This window comes from Acinonyx jubatus, chromosome E4 (genome assembly GCF_027475565.1).
Source record: "Acinonyx jubatus isolate Ajub_Pintada_27869175 chromosome E4, VMU_Ajub_asm_v1.0, whole genome shotgun sequence".
NCBI classification, from domain to species: domain Eukaryota; kingdom Metazoa; phylum Chordata; class Mammalia; order Carnivora; family Felidae; genus Acinonyx; species Acinonyx jubatus.
The window spans coordinates 50624877-50650242 of NC_069395.1; the positions used below are offsets into that span (position 1 = coordinate 50624877).

Sequence of the window (25366 nt, forward strand, 5' to 3'; positions counted from 1 at the left end):
CATTGTATTTACTTGTTAATTTTGGAACCACTGGCCTTATTAAGATAGTATATCTTCCCACATAGTTAGAAGGGGTATTTTTCTGTTTGTTTGGATTATTTTCTATCCTACAGTGAGATTTTATAGTTTATTTCATTTAGGCTTAAGGTTTTTCTGGTTAACTATTTTCTATGTATATTATAATTTTGGTACCATTTTGTTTTTTTATTTTATTTTTTAACAGTTTATTTGTTTTTGAGAGAGAGAGAGTGTGAGCAGGGGAGGGGCAGGGAGAGAGGGAGACACAGAATCTGAAGCGGGCTTCAGGCTCTGAGCTGTTAGTACAGAGCCTGATGCGGGGCTTGAACTCACGAACTATGAAATCATGACCTGAGCCAAAGTCAGACACTTAACTGGTGGAACCACTCAGGTGCCCCATTTTTTTGTTACTGTTTTAAATAAAATACTTTTTCCATTCCTTATTTTTAAGTACTGTTTCTAAGAGTAGATAGAAACTTTTGATATTTGGATATTTGTATTATATGTAGGCACCTGTTAAATTTTTTTTAATTAAATCTAGTACCTGTTTAGTACAGTCTTTGAGCTATCCATTTGTACTTGATAGTAACCAAATGATACAATGATACAAATACAACGGTATTTGTATTTCTTCTTTTTCAATGATTTATTGTATTCTCTTCTTACAAGGCAGTATTACATGATAACAGTGATAGTTCTTTTCTCCTCTATTTCACTTAGTTGATTGGGCTTCAGTCTTTTACTTTTAAGGGTATCCACTTTTGGAAAGTAATCTTTATTAAATTCAAATAATTCATTTTACTGTTTCTTGGGAACAACTTAGTATTTTATCAAATGCTTTTTTAGTCACAGTTGATAAACTCATATGGTTTAATTTGTTGATGTAATGGATGATGCATTTACGTTTTCTGATATTGGATTATATTTGTATTTCTAGAATAAACCTTGCTTGAGCATAATGTGGAATTCTTTTGGCATATTGCTGCATTTATTGCTGGTATTTTTACACATGCAATCATAAATTGGTATATAATTCGCTGTGTTTTTTCTTAACCATTTTAATCATTGTTTTATAATTCCTGGTATACAAGTCTTGAACTTGTCTTACTAAATTTATTCCCGAGTATGTTATTACTTTTATTTTTTTGATACTTTTTTCAACATTTTTATTTAAATTCCAGTTAACACACAGTATTTTATTACTTTAAATATATTGTGAATGGAATTGTTTTCTTAATTTTATTTTTAAATTTTGTTTGTTGCTAGAGCACAGAAATACAATTAATTTTTGCATATTGATCTTGCATCCTGCAATTGTACTGCTCTTTTGTATTTTTTTCTCTTAGTTTTATTGTGGATTTTTTTTGGATTTTCTACATTTGGGATTCATGCTATCTATGGATTAAAGTAATTTTATTTCTTCCTTTACTATGTTAATGTCTTTTTGCTTATTTGCATGAGCTTCAAGCTCATGTACAATGTTGAATGGAAGTGGCAGAAGGACTTCTTACCTTATAGGAAAGTATTCAGTCCGTCACAATTAGGTATGATATTTGCTGGGAGATTTTTGTAGATACCCTTTATCAAGTTGATTAGTTTTCTATTCCTAGTTTGCTAAGAGTGTTTATTATGAATGAGTTTTAGATTTTGTCAAATGTTTTTTCTCTATCTACTGAGATGATCTTGTAGTTTATGTCCTTAATTTAATAATATGTAATAGTTCATTATTGTTATTTTTGTCTTGAATGTTAAACCACCCTTCCATTCCTGGGAAAAAAATATCTCATAGTTGTAGTGTAAAATCCTTTTTATATGTTGCAGGATTGAGCTTGCTAATATTTTAAGTGTTTTTTGGATATCCGTAACTTTCTTGTGATGTTTTGTGGCTTTAATAGCGAAGAACTGTTGGCCTTATAGAATGAGTTGGGAAGTGTTTATTTGTTTACTGAATAAGTTTGTAAAGCTTTGGTATTATTTTTTCTTTAAATATTTGATGAAATTTATCAGTGAAACCATCTGGACTTAGACTCCATGAGAATATTTTAAATTCCTAATTTAATTTCTTCTTATGAGTTTATTCAGATTTTCTCTTTTTCTCTTTCTTCTTGAAGTCATTTTTGGTAGTTGTGTTTCTAGGAATTTGTATGTTCAGTTTTTCTAATTTGTTGTGATAAAGGTGTTCATAATGTTCTCTTATAGTCCTTTTCATTTCTGTAGTTTAATTTCTGTAATTCTGTAGTAATGTCCCTTCTTTGATTTCTAACTGGTCATTTGTGTCTTCTCTCTTTTTTCTTTTTGGTAGGTCTAGTTTAGTATTTGTCAGTTTATTTCAAGTGGTGTGTGTGTGTGTGTGTGTGTGTGTGTGTGTGTGTGTGTGTGTGTATGAGAGATGCTTCACGCCAGAATACCATATATTTCCACTGTTCTTAATGTTGTTAACTAAACTTACTTGTTGGAAGGGTTAGAGATCTGTAGGCTAAGACTCTTATTGGGAGACCGGGAGAGCTGTTCTTTTTTTCTCATCTAATCGAGATCAGAATCTTTTGAGTTCATGAATGTTATGCCATTGCTATAATCAAGGGATCAGAAATCTTTCAGTGTAACTTATAAAAGCTGGAGACTGGATATTGTAATATTATATCAGAAAACCTTCACATATTTACAGTGATGCTCATTGCAACAGAAATATCCAAAGCAGAATGATCACCGACTTGCTACCTTTCACATCTTACATAAGTGCATCCTAGTGCTGAAAACTAATTCACATCTGGAAGCACAACTACAAGAGGATCTGGGCAATGTAGTTATAACATTCCATCCTCCATAGGCTTAAAAAAGATGGTGGGAATAGATGCCGATGTCATTGGCTCTGTCCAGCACAATGCAGTTTCATATGACTGTAAGGAGTTATTTTTTCTGGCGTTGAAATAGGTGTTTAGTATCTGAGCAAGGCGTTAATGAATCCAGCAGTCCTTACTTTTTCAGTGCCTTTAATGTATTTTTTACTGATTGAAACATGCTTTTAATCTTAAAAGCTTGTATTACTCGAAAACAGTGACTGATGTTGCCTCATTTTCATTTAGAATTGTAGCATTTGTTAGAATATAGACTATTATCCAAATATTTCTCTTTAAACTGTGAAACATCACTTTAGCCGTATCATTTATTTTACCACTGAGAGAAGTACAGAGTCACATTCATGAGATTGCTTAATAAATATCATTTATGATGATGAATTTGACATTAGAAGTGGGCTGTACATTTTTAAACATTGCTTTTGAAGTTGCCAGAAATAGATAATGAGTAAGTACGCTACTCACCAACTACATTTTTACTCCCCTGTTGCAAAGGCACTGTGGATCCTACTTGGGTAGTGATGCATTGTGCTAATTCTAAGACGGTTCCCTGCCTGTCTTCATTTAGAGCTTATATTTCTATTTGGTACAAGTAATATATTTTTCTCTTTTACTTCATCATTTTGCTCTTTTACCTTTTATCATATTATAGAAAGATGTCTAGTTTGTTGTGTTTTTTTTTTTAATGGAGAATATAGCATGAGAAATTTCTTGTGGTATACTAAATATTCACAAGTATTTCTTTTAAAATATCAAGTCCTAAGTCATGGTCCCGCTTGAAAATAGTAGACTAGGAATTTTAAACTACTTTTTTGTGGTTGATATTGAGAACATGCTTTGAATCTTATTTTACACTATTTAAAACTCTTTTAAGCACTGAGATTATCTGAAGCATGTTTTTACCAGAAGAGAGGATAATATTAAAAAAATATTTTTTTTTAATGTTTTTATTTATTTTTGAGAGAGAGACAAAAAGCACAAGCAGGGGAGGGGCAGAGAGAAAGGGATACAGAATCTGAAGCAGGCTCCAAGCTCTGCGCTGTCAGCATACAGTGCGATGCAGGGGTCGAACTCGTGAACCACAAGATCGTGACCTCAGCTGAAGTCGGACACTTAACCGACTAAGCCACCCAGGTGCCACATTTTTAATGTATAGATGAAAGTGTTTATTAATTGTCTATTACTTGATTACTACACGATATTTTCTTATTGAGTATAAAAAGGTAGAAAAACTATTTTTCTCCAATCTATCTTCTCTAAAGCCAGTTTGGGATAGCATTGCAAGATTAAAGTAAGTTGAACTCATAGCAGTCTGTGGTTTTAAGAGATCATCAGAGTTGCTTGCATACTAACCTGAAGTGTCCTGCAGTTTTTTAAACTGTAATTAGTATAACAGATAGGAAATATATATACTCTTAAGGCATCCTTTTTAAAGTAATAATAGTTTTTTTCCCCCCTAGAAATTAGTGATATAAATCCATTTACCATAAATAGTAAGGTTACTATTCCGATTTAGGAGTGGCATTTGTGTGAATAATATATTCACTGGGAAGGTATACTGTTTGGAACAAACAGGAATTCTGAAATATCTTATTTAACTCTGTTGTCAATAAACAATTTTAGTTTTGGTTACTGTAAAGTCTTTGTTACTCTCAATAAGCTAAATAGTTCATATGCATAAACATACCGTTTGTTTTCCATAACGAAATGCTTTGTTTTCCGTACTCAAGATGAGCCCAGAATATAAGTGGGAAGTTTGAGAGGAAATCCAAGTGGCTAATGAGCATATGAACATATGTCTAACTTCACTAACAATAGGGAAATTCAAGTAAAAACAATCAGGTAACATTTCCCATTTACTGTATAGTCCAAAATTAAAGATTACTGTTAGCATAAAAAGAATAGAGTAAGTTTAACCATAAAAAATCGTCCCTATTCAAATATTTTTGACCTACAGAAATACCAATTTCATATGATTCAATCAAGAAAAAGATGTTCCTTACAGCATTGCCTAATTAAAAAAAGTTCATCAATAAGAAAACAATATATATGATATAGTCATACAACGTAGTATTTTACGACAGTTAAAATATTGTTTTCTTATTTTTGATACTTTGTAGTTTTTGTGATTGGCATAATAACTCAGTCTTCAAAAGGAAAAGATAACCTTTGTTTTTTGTTTTGTTGTTCTTGATAATTTATTTTTAAATACCTACATATTACTTCCCTTACTGTGAAACTTTCAGTTGCTTCTTATTACTTAAAGAATAAATATAGATTCCTTTGCTTCCGTTCCAAACCCTCCATGATCGGCTTCAGTATTCCTTATATTTGACTCATGTCGTTTACTCTGAAATTTTTCACTCAGAATTTTTATAAAGATTCTTCCACGCAGATTTCTTGAGTCTGAGTAAAGCTGTCTGAGGCTATCTGATATATGCATCTTCAGTGCTTATAATTGATGTGATCAGGGGCCCCTGGGTGGCTCAGTCAGTTAAGCATCTGACTTGGACTCAGGTCATGATCTTGCCGTTCGTGAGTATGAGCCCCACGTCGGGCTTTGTGAGGACAGGTCAGACTGGAGCCTGCTTCAGATTCTGTGTCTCCCTCTCTCTCTGCCTTCCCCTGCTCACGCTCTGTCTCTGTCTCTCTCAATAAAGAATAAAACAATTTTTAAAAATTGATGTAATCCTTTAAAAATTGTGTATATTTAATTGTACAAATAGTACAAGATTATATCCTCACTCTCAACCTTCATATGTTACACATAAAGCTTAAGTTCTTCTTCACCAAGCATCCTTACACTGCCTCTTTAGATGTACTGTTCTTAACAGTTTTACAGGTATCTCTCCACAGAGAGATAGATACAGCATTTCTTGAGGAGGAGACCACTAAGCATTTTTTTATACTACTTTTCTTTCTTTATTTTATAGTATTTTTTCTTTCTTTAAATTAGGGCTGAATCTAAAAGATGGACCTCTATGCTCTAGATCTCCATTCTATTGCCCCCACCCCAAAGTATAATTAATTCCTTTCAATTTAAGAAGCCAGTGTTTAAAGTGGTATGAAACCTAATTTAATTCAATTTTTAGAGTTAACATGGAGAAACTTGAGTAAGGTAGATGTGTAAGTGCTTGAGGTGTCTTTTATTGTAATTTCCCATGTTATTTAAGTAATGGGAAAAGGTTTAGCTTGCTTGGCTTATAAATATGCCTTGTCCTTTATTTTATACAGCAGCTGCCAGTGGGGATGATGTCTTTTCCTTCATAGTTAAATAAATTAAATTTCTGAATATTTAACAAATTTGGATTTAGTGTCATAGCATTCATGAACAGTAAGTAGTATAAAAATAGTAGGGCGAAAATGAATATTAAAGACATTTTATTTTCAACTTTGCAAGTAACTTGAGTGAACTCAAATGGGAGTGGCATGCATAAAGCCAATACTATTAAAAAACAAAGTATTCTATTACTTAGTCATGCAGTGTACTTTCGGGGATGCTAGAGTCTAAAAACAACTTTGAACCACCTAGTAGATCATTACTTTTTTTTTTTTTTTTTAATTTTTAAAAGTTTATTTTGAGAGAGACAGAGACTGTGCAAGTGGGGGAGGGGCAGAGAGAGAGTCCCAAGCAGGCTCTGCACCACGAGCGCAGGTCCAGATGTGGGGCTTGATCCCACGAAGATATGAGCTCATGACCTGAGCTGAAACCAAGAGTTGGATGCTTAACCGACTGAGCCATCCAGGCGTCCCTAGTAAAATTTTCACCTATTTATGTTTCTTGCCTTCCAGCCTGTAAGTAGCACTGTAGCTACAAGATATTTTTAAAAACAGACTGCAAAGGAAATTTTGTATTTATATTAAATGCAGTGAGACATTTAAAGTTAGGCGTCTGTTCAGCTGTTACTAATTTAATAGATGCGATCATTCAGTTTTTTTTTTTTTTAATTTTTTTAACGTTTATTTATTTTTGAGACAGAGAGAGACAGAGCATGAACAGGGGAGGGGCAGAGAGAGAGGGAGTCACAGAATCTGAAACAGGCTCCAGGCTGTGAGCTGTCAGCACAGAGCCCGACGCAGGGCTCAAATTCACGGACCATGAGATCATGACCTGAGCTGAAGTCGGCCTCTTAACTGACTGAGCCACCCAGGCGCCCCGATGATCATTCAGTTTTTGAAACCTAGTATGGAGTAAGCACTACACACACTTGGGAAGTATGAAATACATGATGTAATTCCTCAGGGAGCTAATAAAATAATAGAACCAAAGTACAAAATCCAAACTGTTACTGTGGCAAGGTGGAAGGAGTAGAATATTTGGTTAATCCAAGAGAACAGGAAAGTAGGAAAGTAGCATCAAATATTTGGGGTAATTAGAAGGGGTAATTAAAAAAGAAAATAAGCTGATAGAACTGCAGATATATCTAAAAGTAAATGGAAATGTCTAATTTGCTCCAAGTAAAAGGGATTAAGAGGCTAGTTAAAATGTTCAAAATGTAATAATGTACTCTTTACAGGAGACACTCGGAAACAAGGTTAAAGCATGGTAAATAAAAAGTTTTATTTTGGCAAAGGATTGATAGATTAGTGGAACAGAACCAGCAACAGGCTTACAAACGTATGGACATTTGATACCTGGCAAAGGTGATTGTTTGGAAAATACAGAATTTTTGGACTCTGACAGTTGTTACGGGAATTTTTGCTCTACCGCATGTAATACACAAAGTCAATTCCCGTTGATAAAATTACCTAAATATGAACAGTAAGACTTCTAAAGTATTTAGAAGATAATATGTAATAAAATATTTTCATGATCTTGTGGTAAGGAAGGCTTTAAGACACAGAAGTATAAACCATAAATGAAAGGTGATTAAATTTATCTCCAATAAAATTTAAAGCAAAAGTCATTAATTGGCAGAAGATAACACCTACAATGACAAGGTATTAGTATCCAGATTTCATGAAGAACTCTTTGAAATAAATGATAAGAAAATGATAAATACACCCTACAGCTTTGCTACTCAAAGTGTTGTGTGCACAGCAGTTAGCATCAATATCACTTAGGAGCTTGATAAGAAATGCAAATTCTAGCACCTTGACCAAGACCTACTGAATCAAAGTATGTATTGTTCCTTATTCTTAATTTCTGATGGACTCTAGGAACCTTTTTTTTTTTTATTAACAGTCTCCCCAAATGAATTTTATGCACTCCAAAGTCTGAGAATCCTTGCCTTAGAGAAATATATACATACATATATATGTGTGTATATATATATATATATATTTTAATATTTATTTCTGAGACAGAGACAGAGCATGAGTGGGGGAGAGGCAGAGACAGAGAGGGAGACACAGAATCCGAAGCAGGCTCCGAGCTGTCAGCACAGAGCCTGACACGGGGCTCGAACTCACAGACCGTGAGATCATGACCTGAGCCAAAGTCGGTCATTCAACCGACTGAGCCACCCAGGCTCCCCGAGAAATACGTATTTAAATAATGTATGTAATGGCATTGTTTGCACATTCATACTGTGAAACATTCAGCAGTGAGAATGAAATGCAGCTCCATGAATCCATATGGATGAATAATAAGCAAATAGGTTGAATGAAAGGAAGTCGCAGAAGAATGTACAGTGTAATTCTATTTACAAACATGCACAACAAATTGTTGTTTAGGAATATATTCATCCACTGCAGGAATATAAAATTCAACCATAAAGAAGAGAAGGGGAAATAATTATTATATCTTTAAGTATAGTGCTTACCTGTCAGATGGAGAAGAAATATGATGTACAGGAGGCTTTTAAAATTTGGGAATGTTTGTATTTGTAACCAGTTTACTAGTTACGAGGTTGAAACTTCACATATGTTGTATAGACTCTTCTGTATGCAGGTTATTTTTCCAAGTCACAAAGTTTTTTAAAAAGTTGTAAAAAATGTAAACTAATTCAAACAATGTAAAAAATTTAGCATATAGACATTTATAGAAAGTACCATTAAATAGTTTCTTTTCTTGGTGACTTTTAAGATATTTCCATGGAAATTTCTTAAAGTTGACTGATGTTTTGGCAGCTGTAAGTGAACAGATACACTAGTCTCTTGCAAGTTTTTCTTTGTGAAAGATTGAGACTTCATCAAAACGATTCAGTTTTTGTTGTTTTCATTCCCAGTAGTTCACTAAGGTTTTAGATTGAGCTATATCATTTATGTTTTTTTTTTTGTAAGTACCTACAGTTAGCATGAGTTATATTTAAGGAAATTATTTGAATAAGCCCAATGCCAGAGTAAAGCAAGATTACCATTGCGTTTTCAAATATGGATTTGATAGGGGAGGAAGGTTTTTACATCCTGTTATGTGATTTACTGAAAGGGTTCCAGAAAATGTGTTTTTCCTCATTGAGGTTTTAAAAAATTGACTTCTAAGTGTGGCTTACTATTATATATTATAGATTATTGAAAATTGGTCATATGCAATACCTTAAATATTTTGGAAAACTCATGTTAGAACATTGAAATCCTTTTTCTGAATTTAAACATTTATTTGGTGTTTTCACGTTGTTTGCAAGGTTAGTTTTTTTAAATATACTTAACACAGAAGAGTGATGAATCATAATTTACAGATTATTTCTTGAGAAAATTAGAATGAAGATCTAAGAAGATACTGTGTATTATAAAGGGCTGCTGCAGAAAATATAAAATTTAGCCACTAGTATCTGAGTTACAGGTGTTTCTTAGACACTGTGTTTAAAATATTATCTTAATGGGCTAAATTGAATTAAATCACATGTGACCAGATTCCCCCTACCCCTAGCTTAAAATAGAATGTATAGATTGCCATGTCAGTATTATAAGCCAGGAGCTTGAAAGCTTGTCTAAGCCAGCTTTCTTTCCATTGATTGATGATTATCTCATCTTTTTGTTACCTTCAGTGCATAAATACAGTGCTAGCACCTGTTAATACTTCTTCCATTAGTGGTTCTGAATTAATTTTAAGGTGTATAAACCACATTATAGATTCTACTAATTTTAACAACAGAGCCAAATTAATTAGTCTTCTTTTAATCAATATTAAGCTATTGTACGATACTGAAAGATAGGTTTTAGATTTTAATGTTGATAGTAAATTGCATTAATGGTCTCAATTCTTCACCCCTCCCTGTATCTATGTGCTTTGCCATAAAATAGTGCTTTCTGCTGTGGGAAACACCCACCTTTGACTCTGTGTTTGACCAGTGACTTGCCTTGGCCCCTTTGCCATTACCATGAGGAGAACATGCTCAAGCCAGCTGCTGGTCCGGGGGCGGGAGGAGGGTGGGGTGGCGGGGGAAGACAGTTGGAGCAGTACCTGCTTATTAACCCAGCCAAATCGTTCAACCTCCAGACACACAAACAAGCTGAACTGAAATCAGCCAACTCTAAGCTATCCCTCATTTGTTGAGAATAAATGAAGGTTTTATGCTACTGCATTCTGGAATATTTATTACACAGCAGTTCTGTGGCAGTGGCTGATTAATACACTTTCTATGAAGTTGTATGGTATCGAGGGAATAAAGGCCTTTTACATAATTATCAAGGCTCTAACCATCTTCTGTCTATAAAAAATCATTACATATAGAGTGGCAGTATACACGTAGCCTATTACCTTCACCGGCTTCCACTTGTCTGAAAGTACAGGAAAAATCAACATAAAATCACTGTAGTACCTTTATACACATGCTTTAAAAAAATCTTCATGTGTGGAAAGATACACATAAATACTTGGTATGTAATGTAAAACAGAAGCTTTCAACCTGGAGTAAGAACATCCTGATGGAACACTGGAAGTATTTCAAATGTGTGTAGAAACTTAACAGATTTAAGAAGATTCAGTTTTAGATCCCCGAATTTCATGTGCCAGTTGATATACCTGACATTGACATGTGAGGTGTCATGCCTGTTGTCCTTTTGACTTCAACTTTTACGATAGCTTTTTTCCTGTTTTCCAAGGGAAAAGCGTATGTCACATCCTCATGAATTGTAATATGGTACATTGTTCCAGGCTGTAAAAACCTCAGGATTATCAAAGGGATGATTCAAAATGTCATTATTAGAGTAACTTTCTATCATTTTTTCTCTTATAGATATTTCTATTAAGAGTGAAACATGGCATTAAAGAAAGTATATTTTATACTGTGTTATAGTGCTTTTACTTTAGATGTTGGTTGAGTGCAGCAATGGAAGTAGAAAAGTATGCATTGTTCCTTATTCTTAAGTATCACTGGGGGAAGCAAAGCTGAGAGCTTATTAGCACCAGGTTTTGAATGTGGACCTTCTTATTCCTTTGGGCAATAAACTTTGCACCCTGTTTATCCATTTATCTGTCATAGCATCAGAATTCAGAAAAACAGTGTGGTATTACAGGGATGCATATTAACACTTCTATTTGAATTCAAAAAGATAATCTGGCAGAATAAATCTAGTTGTTTTTAATATGTAAGCTGACAAACTAAATCTACCCTGTCAGGTTTTGACAAAAATACATTTAAATCATAAAATAACACAAAAGCACAAAGCAAAATAGTGCACCCAAAACACTTTGTAGGCTAAACTATATTAAAATTGCAGTTATTTGGAGTTTTTGCAACCTTTCTGAGACTATGGCAATAACAGGTGTAATTTTTTTTTAGTTTTGAGAGCGGATGAGCGTGCACACACACACATGCGTGCGAGAGTGGGGAAGGGGCAGAGAGAGACGGGGAGAGAGAGAGAATCCCAAGCAGGCTCTGCACTGGCATCCAGGAGCTCTATGTGGGGCTCAAACTCATGAACTGTGAGATCATGACCTGAGCGGAAATCAAGAGTCAGACGCTTAACTGACTGAGCCACCCAGGCACCACAATAACAGGTATAATTAATACTGATCCACACTCCCAATATCTGCAGTGTGAAAATCCAGAAAGCTTTGAATACCAAAAATTCATTGCTCATTTGATGACATCAGATCTAGAGCAGATACACACACACACACACACACACACACACACACACACACACCTTAGTATAATTTTTCATAAGTTTTCCAGCAGTAATAGTAATATATTTGATTACAGGTTGATTACAGGATGCTGACATAAACCTTAATGGGAGTGGTACATAATATGAAGCATATTTCCTGCATATTTCTGTATATTTGATTTGATACCAGTAAAAGCATTTGAGTGTTTTGCAGAAATTGTGATTTTCAGTTACTCTTAATTACCAAGTAACAAGGTTATAAATTTTGCATTCAGTAAAATTGAAGGATGGTCTAATCAAAATAATAAATCATTAAAAGGTTTTTTTTTGACGATAGATTACTATGAGATTTTTGGCATAAATTTGGGATTTAAAAAATTGAGAAAAATTTTCATTTCTATGACATATCTATAGAAATAAATGAACCTGAGGAATAGAATTAATGCTGGACAATAAGAATAGAATTCTAAGAGTGTATAATATTTATTTACAGTTACCAGAACAAAATGGGGACAGAGGGCACAGGGAGAGGGGATGCCACAATCCCGTTTTGAAAATATACATTTCCAATAAAATGTTACTTTTGTTTAATAATACAGTTGTCAAAGTGTGTTGTATTATTTATCAATGTGTGCAACTAATAATTTTAATGATAATGCATATGGAAAGAATTTCTTACAGTTAGAGCAATTTGGTCACAGGAAATGAGGTTAATGTTCATTTTTTTTCCAGAGAAGAGAGAATAAGTAAGATAGTATAAAAAGCATGAAATCAGTTGGGTAAATTTTACTTTGCAAGGAGAATGTCTATGTAAATTCAAGGAAAAGAGTATGTAAAGTTTTCCATTATTAAAGAATAGTTTATTTATGTATTTTTTAAAGGATGATGTTGAACATCAAATCACTGTGGTATTTAGATTTCATTAGGTACACTAAATTTATATTATAAAATGTCACCACATAAATATATTATAAATGACAACTCTTGCAAATATTTAAATATGTGATGAGAACTTTTAGACACTGACTTAAAATTTATGAGGCTGTAGTTTTACAGTATTCTTTTAAGCAAAAAAGTAGAAGTCTGTGAGTCTACCTGGTTAATTGGGGAGATGATGGGAATGGATAGTTCTAGATGGTAGAGAGTCAATGAATGGTTGTTACTGGTCAAAAATTAGGTGCTAGGTAAGTGCTTTATTTGGCAGATTAATTTTTAAATGAGTTATTGTACAATGTTCAATGAAAAAACAAAATATTTTTTATTGGAAGGAAATATGTTTTCATGACCTAAAGAAAGGAGTTTTGGTGAGATCTGGGATTTTTTTCTTACGTTCATACAGGAATCTGGAAACCTGGACTCGTCTACTATAATAGAACCATCTGTGGATAGAAAGAAGTTGAGCATCTCAGAAACTTCTTTTTTTACGTGTTCATGCTTGCTCATGCTCTCTCTTTCTCTAGTGCTCTCTTTTACTCTCTCAACTTTTTCCTTCCTTTTTTTCTCTCTTCTCTTCCTCCTCTCTCTTCTCCCTTCTCTTTCTCTCTCTTATATTCTCTTTGCCTTCACTCTTCCTTACCTCCCTCCTTCCCCTCTTCTGTCAGGTCCCTCTTTGTCTCCTCCTCTTCTTCTTCTTCCTTTCCTTTCTTTTCTTTTTTTCTCTAGTCCTGCCTGTCATTCTGCACTTACCGGTCGCTCTCAAACCCATGTTTATGTCTCTTCCTCTCACTTCACACATATTTTGTGATTTATTTTCATCACCACCAGCTCACTGTAGTTCTTGCTAACTCTCCCTGTCAGTTCTTAACCATGCCAGGAAACCTAGGTAAAGGCCTTTTTCAGATTACTAATCCAATAAAAATATCTGAGATTTTGCTGAGAAAATACTGTTTTCACCTTCCATAAACTTAGAAATTATTCTTATATTTATACCTTGTATTTATTCTTTTCCTTAGTCATTTTATCAGACTTTATATCTAACTGGCTATATAGTGATACTGATGTCAGTGTGACAACCAACTGACTGTGAGGCCAAGTTTGCCAGTATATATGTTAAAATTTTCTAGCCAGGATACTTTAAAAGTGCTGCTGCAGTGTGAACAAGGAAAGATTGAGCTGTTACTATCGTAGACTGGTGTGAGTGAAAAGAAACACTACACCAGGCAGGACCAGTGTAGTTTTTTTGTAAGTATGCAAGAATTTAGAATGTGTGTTTCATAAATATGATAAGAAAATGCTGTCGATAGGCACTTTGGGAGTTCTGCTTTGTATATAGAAAACCACCAGAAAATGTTACTCTCATCTTGAAAATAGAAAAAGCTGTATGAGCTACAAAATTATAACTTTTCTTGACCCCTGTCAGAGAGCTGAGGTCACAAGGCATGGGAACTGAATTCCAAGGAATGACAAGCCCCTCCAAGGAAGGATGGGACACATGAACTATTCACCAATTGCAGACCACAAGAGGAAGAGGTAGCCACCATAGAAGCTGGTAAGAAGAAATGAGCTAAAATTTTAATGCATTCTTAAAGGCCACGTGTGGGTTGGCATATCTGTGTAGAATAACTGGAAGCCCGAAACAAAAGGGGAGTGCCCACTTACTCATATGCTCTTCTCCATGTCACTCCACTGGCTTCTAACAAGAAAGAATGGGTGAGGGCAATAGCCTACATCAAGCATGCAGGAGTTCACAAAGTGATCAGTCCCTACTGAAAGACCAGCACAAGACATCACCCATTTCTCCGAATCCTCTTCTCATATGGAGCAGAAACTTTAAGCTACTGGAAGTGAACGAGGAAAACTTCTTGACCCCAGTATCCTGCATCAGTGCAAAGCAGAGATCTACTACCACTGATGAAGTGGCATGAAACTCTCTCTTGCCTAAAACATGCACAAGATATATGTAGAATTTGGCTGCCATGATGGCGGGGGCTTGGAATGCTAAGAAGACCCCACATTGGAAGCTCAGGCATATGAACTCTTCCTAAGACTCATGATGGACCAGAAGAACTGAGATCCCCTGCTCCAAATGGAATCCTACTACAAAAAGCAAAAATAAATAAATAAATAAATAAATAACCAAATAAAACAAAAGGAACAAGTTAAGACCCTTCTGCCACTGAGGGAGGGAGAAGAGCATGGAGAAAGATTCTCTCTTAGGCTGACCTGCAGGAACTGATAAAAAGGTAAGAGTAGAACAGGAATACAGAGAAAAATTTCTTTCGGCCAGGATCCACACTAAGCACAAGGTGATGATAGCTCATGACTGGAAAGGTTTGAAGCCTGTGGTACACTTAATGGCCAGCTTAACAACTGAAACTGAAATGCTGTTTAACCACTGACTAGATTGATTGATCCCCTTACATGAATGGCCTTACACAAAAAGAGGTATATTTATTTCCAAGCAGAAGTACCATTTATTTCAGTATCTACTGTTCTGTATATGATCTCTTATGTTTAATAAAAAAAAGTATGTGACATACAGACAAGTAAGAGTAAGCATTCTATTACCAAAACTCAGAAGAAATCCATAGATTTATGGATGACCCAGATGTTAGAATAGGAGACAAATTTTTAAATAACTGATTATTATGTTAAAGGATCTAGCAGGAAAGGTAGACAATATACTTGAAAAGATGAAGAGTTTTCAGTTGAGAGATGGAAAGTATTTTTAAAAAGTGAAATGGAAATACTAAAATATAAACCTTGATATTAACAATGAGGACTTCTTAGATGTGCTCATTAGCAGATTGGATATAATCTAAGAAAAATCTAAATGAACTTGAAGGTAGGTCAATAAAAATTACCCAAAATGAAACATCAAGAAAAGAGTGGGAGGGAAAAACAGCACAGTATCCAAGATTTGTTGGATAATAAAACACACTTGTATTTGTCATTGTAGAAGTAGGAGAGAAAAGGAAAAAAAAAATTGAAGAGATAAAGACCAGAAGTTTTCCAAGACTGATGAAAGATAACAAATCACAGATACCAGAAACTCACAGAACCTCAAAGAGGATAAAATAAAAAATGGACCCAAAATGCCTAGTTAAGTCATAGTCAAAATACTGAAAACAAAGTGAATTCTTGAAGGTAGTCAGAATGAAAGAAATATAGAAAGTGGAATATAAAAATTATAGCAGACTTCTCATCATGAACTATACAGGCCAAAAACCAGTGGCATCACTGACACATTTAAAGTGCTAGAAGAGGGTCACCTGGGTAGCTCAGCAGTTGGGCGTCCGATTCTTGATTTTGGCTCAGGTCAGGATCTCACAGTGGTGAGATCGAGCCCTGGGTTGGGGTTACATGCTGGGTGTGGGGCCCACTTAAGATTCTCTCTCTCCCTCTCTGTCTCTCTGTGCCTCCCCCACTTGCACATATATTCACTCGCTCTCTTAAATAAAAATAAAGTGCTAAAAGAAATTTAACCCAAAGTTCTATGTCCAGCCAAAAAATCTTTCACAAGTGAAGACAAAGATTTTTTTCCAAACAACCAAAAGCTGGTTTAGGTAACTCAGCACCTGATGGATAGAAGATGTTAACCCTACTTGTACAGGCAGATGGATGGACAGATATTTAGGTGGATGATGGAGGAATGGATACAAAAAGATGGATCTGCCCCAGATCTAAATTGCAAAAAATAAAAACGAAACCAGCCACTTGATATAACTCTGGAATACTGGATTCTGAATAAAAGCTTGTTGGGAGACACATGGAATGGGAGCGTCAGCCTTGGGAAGCTTTGGTGGTATGAAACATCCTTGAGATTGCAGTTAAGTGATACTTAGTTACACCCTGGAGCCTTAGTAGACTGGTGTGATACTGACCAGCATAAGCACATGTACTCAGTGGACTTTGCACTCTGCAGTTCTACTTACAGATCTACTTCTACAACGTGAAATATATATCTAAAGGTTTCTCAGTACCTAGAAGGAAAGTACGTACTGATTATTTAGAGGAGCTTGACCTTGTAACCGTTCTAAAAAAAAAAAAAAATTTTTTTTCCCCTCTGTCACACTTAAACCAGAGTGCCTGGAATTCTTTTCATTAGAGTTAGAGCATTCATTTGTTAACTTCAGAAACACATTTAAAAAATATACTTGTTACTGTGCATACAAAAATAAAAAATAATCCTACTTTTCCTGATGTCACAGCTCATTAGATACGATAGACAAGCAAATAAATTACAATATTTTGTGAAAAATAGCATTAGAACAATAGCTTTTAAAATCTGAGAAACTGAAAAATTTTATCTGGTTTCTATCTCAAACCTACCAAATTATAATCTTCAGAGAGGAGACCAAGCATTGGTGTTTTGAGATTATTCCTCAGCGGTTTTACGTCTACTCCTCCTTTCCCTTCCCCTGGGACTGTAGTAACTATACTAAAGACATTTACAGGGGTGCCTGGGTGACTCAGTTGGTTAAGCATCTAACTCTTGATTACAGCTCATGTCATGATCTCACGGTTTGTGGGATAGAGCTCTGCGTTGGGCTCTGTGCTGACAGCACGGAACCTGCTTGGGATTCCTTCCTTCCCTCACCCCCTCCCCACTTTCTCTCTTTCTCTCTCTCTGCCCCTCCGCCTTCACATGCATGTGTGTGCGTGCGCGCGCGCACGCACACACACGCACGCATGCGTGCTTTCCCTCTCAAATAAAAAATAAAAAGATATTGCCAAATTTCTGAATTGGTGAAACAAGAATTTGGAAATGTAGATGTAGGCCTTTTATGTGTCCCAGTAAGAAAGCTTTGTTGTCTAGTGAACATAACAGCATTAAAATATTAAGTCTCTGTTTTAACAGCATTTAGAAAACACAAGGCTCAGATCTGTCCAGTAAAAGAAAAATAAATCTTTCTTGTGAACTGTTATTGAGATAATAGGATATATTTTGATTTTTTTTAAATAGCATAAAGAGGTAATTAAATAGACTGAGCCCCAAATCTGCATTATCTTTTCCACTTAAATCCTCCATTTTAGACTCCATGTAAGAGTATGATTGAAAAACTAATTTATGGGGCGCCTGGGTGGCGCAGTCGGTTAAGCGTCCGACTTCAGCCAGGTCACGATCTCGCGGTCCGTGAGTTCGAGCCCCGCATCAGGCTCTGGGCTGATGGCTGAGAGCCTGGAGCCTGTTTCCGATTCTGTGTCTCCCTCTCTCTCTGCCCCTCCCCCGTTCATGCTCTGTCTCTCTCTGTCCCCAAAATAAATAAATGTTGAAAAAAAAATTTAAAAAAAAAAAAAGAAAAACTAATTTATTATATTACTACTATACAAAGACTTAATAATTCTGGCACATTGTTTAAAATACAGATCTCTATGTACCCTGGGTCAGATGAAAGTGCCCCTGGAAATGGAGGGACAGTTGTGAAACACACCAGAAAATTAGTTACTTGACCTGAGTTGAGGGTTAATCAGTTTTTTATTTTGAAATCTTGCCTCAAATGGCTATGTCAAAGAAAGTAATAAGATAACTCAGAAGGGAGTTCTGATTCTAACAATATGATAGACAAAATAAACTGAAAATCCTCTGTCAACAAACATTTTAGATAAAATATGTAAAATATTATTTTAGATGCAGAGCTTATAAAGTATTAAAATCACAAAGGGTTAGAAAGAGCAGAGGATTAAAACCAGAGAACTGAGCATGTGAGCTGAAGTCACATTGCCTGGTTAATTAATGGTAGTGATAGAAAGTTGCTGGCCTCAGGGACCTAGATATCAAAGAGTTAGTGGGAAGGGAAAGGGTGGTGTGGACCTGCCTAGAATGTTGTAATTGCCTGTCTATTCGCCTATCTAAATGGAGGAATCTCCAGAAACTTTGTCGTAGCCTGGGCTCTGAGTGATGGACAGGAGTTGTTTTAATAATGCCTTTCTAGTAATGAAAAAAAATTAAGTGTCTCTGATATTCATTAGTCATTATTAGCATTATTTGCTTTTTGACTTTGTAAAGCAAAAGTGTGTGAAAAGAGATTGAAGTAAAGCTCATCAGTGAAGACTGAACAAATTAATTCTCACAAAATCAATGTTCAGATACTTTTGCAGCTGCTTAGTTTGGCTATGTAAACTTAGCAAACGGGGCCAAGTTGAGCAAATAATTTTGTACTGCATTTTGAGTTACGGATTTCAGCGCTTTGTTTCTAGTGTGGACATGCCAGATATTATATTTCTAAAATTGAGACTTCAAGATTTGGATGACATTGCCTCTAGATTTAGATTTTTGATGTTTGAACGACTTTATAAAATTCTGACTTTTAAAAATATTGCCAATGGGGCGCCTGGGTGGCTCAGTCGGTTAAGCGTCCGACTTTGGCTCAGGTCATGATCTCGCGGTTCATGGGTTCAAACCCCGCGTCGGGCTCTGTGCTGACAGCTCAGAGCCTGGAGCCTGTTTCAGATTCTGTGTCTCCCTCTCTCTCTCTCTCTCTCTCTGTCTCTCTCTGACCCTCCCCCGTTCATGCTCTGTCTCTCTCTGTCTCAAAAATAAATAAACATTAAAAAAAATATATTGCCAAGAGGAAAATAGGTCTTTAAATTTCCCTAGTAATTCACATTTTATTATATAGAAACTAAGCAGACAAACTGTGAGATCAGGAATTTTTGCCTACAGTTTGTGCTTATTTAATATCTTAGAAGCTCTGAATATTTTAGGTTGTGTGGTTTATGTTTACCTCTAATCTTTATTGCAGTAAGATAATAAAACTATATTCCACAACTAATATGTTATGTATATATTTTCAGATAAATTCAAATAAATACAAATGTTAAACCTTTTTTCTATTATTTTTGATATTTTGAGTTGGATTTGGGGGGAGGGGTAGAAGTTTTTGTTTTACCCGTGAGCTTTGGAATTCATTAATATACTGTCTCCCTGGGGGGGGGGGGTGGGGAAGAACAGTATGGAAAACTAAAAATATTTTTTTCATATTCATCAATACAGTAATTTCATTTCAAATTACTTCTTTCTTTTTAAAATTTTTTTTTTCATTTTTAAGTTTGTTTATTTTGAGAGGGGGGAGGGAATAGAGAGAGGGAGAGAGAGAGAATCCGAGGCAGGCTCCACACTGTTGTCCCGGAGCCTGATGCTGGACTTGAACCCGGGAACCGTGAGATCATGACCTGAGCTGAAACCAAGAGACTGAGCCACCTGGGTGCCCCTTGAATTATATTTCTTGAGTTTCTTCAGGAGTCGAGTGGTGGAAAGGAAGGCCAGGCAGATAGGGAGAAAAGAGGCTTAGTATAAAAAGGGTTCCTGTTCCTGCTTGGGCTGTAATCAGAGCAGCTCTACTTTAATCTATTTTGTATCTTGGGGTTTCAAATAAGTTAGGCAAAGGGGGACTTCCATATAAATGTTTCTGCTACTTTTTTTTGTAACTGAGATTTTTTGAAACCAATGTTTAGGGAAAATATATATAACTGAGACTTTTTAAAAAATACTATTTTTTTTTTTAGAGCAGTTTAAGGTTCACAGCAAATTGAGAGGAAGATGCAGACATTTCCCCATATATCTCCTACTCCCACGCATGCATACCTTCCCTCATTCTCAACATCCCTTTCCAGACAGGTACAGTTGTAACATTATTGAACCCACAATGACACATCATAATCACCCAAAGTCCATTGATTAGCTTAAGCTTCATTCTTGGTGTTGTCCATTCTATGGATTTGGACAAATGTATAATGACATGAATTCATCATTATAGCATCATACGGAGTATTTTTGCTACTCCAAAGATACTCTGTGAACTTGATCAAGCTCTGGGAAATAAATCTAACAAAATTGTGGAGGACGTCTATGAGTGGGTCTCCCTGGAGTTTTTAACTCTCAGACGTGTTCACACTGGGCCTCTAGCAGTTCATCAGTTACAGATCAGATTTTTATCCAGACACTGTTTTCTATGACAGTTTCCCCTCACGAGTCAGGGCTTATTCATTTATTCATTAATTCATTCATTGACCTGTCTCTTCAATCTTGAGTACAGCTGTCGCCTCTCTTAGGAATCCGGAAAGAGTTGTTGGATGTTTTAATCTGTTCACCTTTTATTTGGTATTAAGATAAAGTGACTTCCAAGTGTTTCACATATAGAATTAGAAGTTGTTTTTGTTTGTTTTTAACTACTATTTGATGATTGTGGCTTAATCTAATATACAGATAAGTAATTACTATTTTTGTGACAGTATGGCTCACAATTACTTGTATATCTTTTGCAGATTGGTAAGAATTAGAGGGGTATTTCATAAAGGCTAACTAATACTGCAGTAAATTTACTATGTCTGAGGTTTTATTTAGGCTGGAACCCGAGCCGATTGTATTTGGTAAAGAATAAGCAATGACAGTTGCTGACTGATTCTTTCTCAAATGATGAACAAGATCTAACAACCAATCCAGAGTGGGTGTTAAAAAGAAATGCTTCCAGGGGCGCCTGGGTGGCTCAGGCGATTAAGTGTCCGACTTTGGCACAGGTCATGATATCATAGTTCATGAGTTCAGGCCCCACGTCGGGCTCTGTGCTGACAGCTTGGAGCCTGGAGCCTGGAGCCTGCTTCAGATTCTGTGTCTCCCTCTCTCTCTGCCCCTTCCCAGCTCATACTCACACTCTGTCTCTGTCAAAAATAAACTTAAAAAAAAAAAAAAAAGAAGAAGAAGAAATGCTTCCACAGTATTTCGTATGCATTTGTATTATGTAACTTATACTTGTTTGATCCTTCTCTTTCCAAAGACTAGCTTTCTTTCAGATCTCTAACATCGTATTTTAGGATATCCGTGAAGGCTTAAAGGCAGTAATAAATCATGTAATTATTGTTTTTAAAATCAGTAATGTTATCTATATGAGGTAAATATCAGTAACTAGTGGACCTATGTATTTATTTTCATTTTCTTTTACTTTTTTTAAAAAAATTAAGTAAACTCTGCCCCCTCCATGGGGCTCAAACTCACAACCCTGAGATCAACAGTCATGTGCTCTACTGACTGAGCCAGCCCAGCACCCCTGGACCTGCGTATTTTAAAATACTCAGAAGTTATTTGCCCTTCCTAAGGAAAACTTTATTTCTTCAGCTTACTTTCTGACCCCAGCTCCATCATGGTGACATCCAAAAGCTAAGACACTGAAAAGTTTTATAAGCTCACAAGTATCTGGGAAACCTGAAAATAGAATTCAAGATTTCTAAAATTGAGTTTGATTTCCCACTAGCCATTTTGTTTATGGACTGAACCCGTTTCCTTTGTATGCTTCCTTTTTGGAACACAGTCTAGCATGGCTGTGTCATAAACTACACTTAAAAACTTTAACTTCTCAGTTACAGTTGTTTTATTGTTACTTTAGTAAAGGTAATGAACTCTTCATTAAATATTAAGTTCAATAAGATATTTCTACAGTATTCCAAAGAGATTATTTTCATCCTATAATTTTACCATATTAATAATGATTACCTTATTAATAGTGAAACACTTTATTTGTGGTATCCCTACAGGAAAATTACTAATTTTACTGGAAATTATTCTCTGTTGGTATTCCTCTTAATGGTTGTGTATGTAGCATAATTTGGTTCAAATAAAAGAAATAAATTTTCTTTACATTGACAAGGCCATGGGGGCATTTAACTGAGAAGTCAAATTTTGCCACACCGTTGGTACAAACATTATATGCCATGTGATGCAGTAGGAAGGAACATAATCTTTATAGTATTCTTGTCAAAAATATTTAACATGAACATAATGGTGAGAAAATATTCAGACAAATTCAGAATGTGGAACTGTCTGCAAAACAACTACCTGAGATGCTCAAAAATAACAGTGTTAGGAAGTTGTTATACAGAAAACAACAAAGAGGCATAGAAATTGAATATAGTGAGTGACCCCTTAACAAAATTAAATAAATAAGTAGCTACTCGGTGTTTTGTTTCTTTAAAACAGCTGGGATATTTGAATATAGAATGTATTAAATTGTATTCTTATCAATCTTTCTTGAATATGACATAATGGTATTGTCAAAATTCTTCTTGTTTGTAGAAGGTAGGTGCTGATGTTTTTATAGGTAAAATATCCTGATGTTTGAAACTTATTTAACAAATGGTTCATGGGGAAGAAAAAGAGTCTGTTTATTTGTAGAGGAAAGGATAAAGCAAATAAGGTAACAATATTTACATTTGGTGAGTCTAGATTGAAAAGTACAAAGTTGTTCAGTTTATCGCTCTTCCAACTTTTCTGCAGGTTTGAAAATTTTCAAAATAAGTTTGGGGGAAACAGAAGACATAGAAATGTGATCATATGCTAAATCCTGAAATTATTAAGAATATTTTTAAAACTTACGGTGACACTTCAGAAAGGATTTCGCTTTGTAAAAGAAAATTACTGAGGACTTCTCCCCTCTGATATAAACTATTTTTATCATAATGTTACTAAAGTATATGTACAAGTATAAAACTACGGATCACTTTCTTATGTTCCTAGCTCTTAAGCAACTTATAGTCAAATCAAATACTAGTTAAGTACAGTAAAAATATAAAACTGAAAAAAGACAATACCAGCATGATGACATAATAACAATAATTGATGGAGTAGTATATGGTGTTGTTGGTTTTTTTGCAGTAGTATATGTTTTGCTGAAAATAAATCACCACTGCACATAGTAAGCTGGTTCTGAGTATTGTAGCACAGTTTCTTTTGAGATTGCCAAGTCTGTAGGAACATTGCCCGTTTTATACTTAGTCTCTACACTACTTTTCTTACCCAGCTACTGTACAGTCTTTTTGCAGTACACAGTGAGATAATTTAACCTTTACTTATATCCCTACATTTTTAATACATTACCTACTCCTTTTGTTTTTTAGTAACCTGAAAATAAGATAGTATTTTTATACTGTACTGTGCTATTTTTATAATATCAGATTATTTTCAATTGATAAGGTAACCAGAAGTCAAAGGCTTATTTTATAGAAATGTTTTTCCATTTTGAATTATTAGTGCAAAAGAGAAGTTTAATCTTTGTAACTGATACATTTAACCTGAGCACCGCACTTGAAACAGGACTTTTTCCCCCATTTTTACTTTAGCACTTGCCAGATTGCAGCTATACATTTATACCTCCACAGTATAAGCTGATTGCTGTCATTTGAGGTGATTACTTAATGCAATTACAATAGTAAACAGAAAACAAAATGTAGGAACACGCTTCCATATAAGCAACAGAAATACAGGCAAATGTATAAAAAATGAGCTAACTCTGGTATATAATCCTTGAAAACCAGCAGCCTTGTAGCCAGTATTGGGAAAAAATTGGTTCAGGAGCTTCTCAGAAAGCCCCACTATCTGACCTGACTTAGAACTCACTGGAGAGAGCCACATTCACGGGATGTTTTTCTGTTTGACCTGACTCAGAGGCTCCATGGGGATAGACTTATACCCAAGGTCTTGTTGAAAACACTCAGATGTAGTATCACAGTTGTCTAAGCTGTGATACCAAATGGGGCAAACAGTTGAGTCAGAAATTTAAAAGGAAGAAGTGGGCAACAAAACAGCCACAGGGGCTTTCGAAAAAGCTCTAATGTGTTCCTGGGATGTAGAATGGTTGTCAGGGCAGTGTAATTATCCAGGAAAAATTGGAGAGGGCTCCAGTTGCTTACCTGTGAAGACCAACAGAGATTTATAAGTTGCCTGAGCTTTGAAAGAATGCCCTAATACACAGGTGCCCTTGGCAAAGGGTAGTAGATGTACTAGCTCAAAACATTTAAGAAAAATTTGTGACTACTCAGTGATACTGACCTAAGAACAACCTTCACTCAGCTAGGTTAAAAAAAACACAAAACAAAATTTTTGAAAAAGAAAACCAAGTTTGGGGTGCTTGTGTGGCTCAGTTGATTAAACGTCCGACTTTGGCTCAGGTCATGATCTCACAGCTTGTGAGTTCCAGCCCTGTGTCGGGCTCTGTGCTGACAGCTCAGAGCCTGGAGCCTGCTTCGGATTCTATGTCTCCCTCTCTCTCTGCTCCTCCCCCACTCATGCTCTCTCGTTCTCTCTCTCTCTCTCTCTCAAAAATAAATAAATAAACATTAAAACAAACAAACAAAAGGAATCAAGTGAGACTTAAGTGGTTCCATACAGCAGGGATTTACAGACTAGAGTCACTTCTGCAAAAGTCTCTAGACCAATACGTGGCAACAACACCACCAACAAAAGTGCCAGGAGAGGGATATAGGAACTGATTCCAGAGTTATATTTTATTATTTAAAATGTCTACTTTTTATCAAAAAAACCCAAAAAACTATGGCATATGCAAAACAGGAAAAGTTAGTAGAAACTATCACAGATGTTGGGCTTTCACTTAGAGACTTGCAAGCAGCTGTTAATAAAAGCATTCAATGAATTAAACCACAATTAAGGAATGAAAGAGAAATTTAAAAAATATGTCTCACCAAATAGAGAGTATTAAGAAAAATAGAAAAAAAAACAAATAGAAATACTGTAGTTGAAAAGTATAATAACAGAAATAAAAATTCACTAG

General features: G+C 35.2%; 1 protein-coding gene across 5 annotated transcripts in view; it reads left to right on the top strand.

The window, feature by feature from the left end:
- The window catches only part of COP1 (COP1 E3 ubiquitin ligase), a 252752-nt gene that overhangs the window by 161733 nt on the left and 65653 nt on the right, over positions 1–25366 (top strand). The window contains exon 16 of one of the 5 annotated variants that reach the window (XR_008293057.1): positions 14227–14355. The exons of the other annotated variants lie outside the window; for them this stretch is intronic. The gene's annotated coding sequence lies outside the window, so the exon portion shown is untranslated. The remainder of the gene's footprint in view (positions 1–14226; positions 14356–25366) is intronic. 5 annotated transcript variants of the gene reach the window in all.